A 1,463-nucleotide genomic window follows, 5' to 3' on the forward strand; every position below is an offset into this window, starting at 1 on the left:
GGAGCTGCCCTAACTACGGAATGAACGTGCATGCCTAAACAAAAATTGAACGGAGAAATGGCGGAAGTCTTTAGTGTCGTACCGTAATCTATCGATAAGTCATTATCGACATGCAAACATTTAATTAAAGTAGATCAATATTCCATTTGGGAATATTTAGGTTGAATGGGAATATCCGGGAATGTCATATGAAATTTTGAATTTATTGTTTTGCGTTTACAAATACTCAAATATTACGAAAAGTGAATTTGCACAGAAAAAAAATCTTTGTAATTTGAGAGCATATAATTTACGCTGTCTTTCCAACAAAAAAAGATTCCTCAAAATCGGTTCACAAATGTCCGGAGCTATCGCGTAACACATAAAAAACAGTCAAATTGAGAACCTCCTCCTTTTTTTAAGGTCGGTTAAAAAGAAACATAGAAAAGACTACTGCGTTTCATTAATTCCGTTTAGTAAATTAAAACATGCTTATTTTCAACTTCGCAACAAAACAATAGATAATTTATACCACAACTAAAATAAAAAATGGAGGAGCAAAGCAATTAAAAAATTAGAACTACATTTCTAAAATCGACCGTGACAGGACTCGAACCTGCAATCTTCGGATCCGAAGTCCGACGCCTTATCCATTAGGCCACACGGTCCTTGCGATTACAAGGTGAAATTGTAGATCACATGCACGTTTTCATCGATCGTGTATAAAAAAAAAAAATAATTAACTACATTACAATGTTTACAAACAATTACAACTGACTATGATTTACTTCAATCATTCGTATTTAGTATAAACATTTCATTGTAATTACTACATCTGGTTGATACCAACATAATTATTATTCGATGAAATTATTAGTAGGTAAATACTGACTTAACTACACGAAACAAATCGTAAAAGGAATAAACAATTACACACAAACATTACAACTTATACAATGAAGCATTTAAATGCAAAGAAATTCAATACGCAATAGAAAAATTACTCATGAAATTCATTAAGTTAAAATTAAATAAAGCGCCATCTAGGAATAAATTGCTAAACTGTCATAAATTCTAGTAGCCGTTGTAGCTTGTGGCACCAAGTTTATAACGCTACTGCGTACTTACAACATACTCATAATAATGTATAGATGGCGCTTGTGAATGTTTCGACGTCCGCCTTCTTCAGATTGCCAATAGATGTCTCTGCAGGAAGTTAAAACTGGCGTACATCATTTTGATGGTTTGTTTTATGTCAAAATAAAATATAATTGACATGTTTTAAAGACTAGCCACGTCAGTTAGTTACACAAGTAATGTTATATACGGACCAAAGGCTATTAGAGCCTTCTTTTATAAAGTTTTAATTGTTTTGTACAGTTTCAAACTTCATCACGATACGACCTCGTTGACATTTTTTTTGTTTCGTAACGTGCTAATCAATCAAAATCAACGTTTAGTAACGTTGATTTTGATTGATGTAG

General features: G+C 32.4%; 1 non-coding gene across 1 annotated transcript; it reads right to left on the reverse strand.

The window, feature by feature from the left end:
• Positions 1–574: 574 nt before the first annotated feature.
• On the reverse strand, positions 575–647 carry Trnar-ucg. The gene has a single exon. It is a non-coding gene; the product is annotated as a tRNA-Arg (tRNA).
• Between the last annotated feature and the right edge of the window lie 816 nt (positions 648–1,463).

The sequence above is a fragment of the Hyposmocoma kahamanoa genome, unplaced genomic scaffold (assembly GCF_003589595.1).
Source record: "Hyposmocoma kahamanoa isolate Upper Pololo Valley unplaced genomic scaffold, ASM358959v1 182, whole genome shotgun sequence".
NCBI classification, from domain to species: domain Eukaryota; kingdom Metazoa; phylum Arthropoda; class Insecta; order Lepidoptera; family Cosmopterigidae; genus Hyposmocoma; species Hyposmocoma kahamanoa.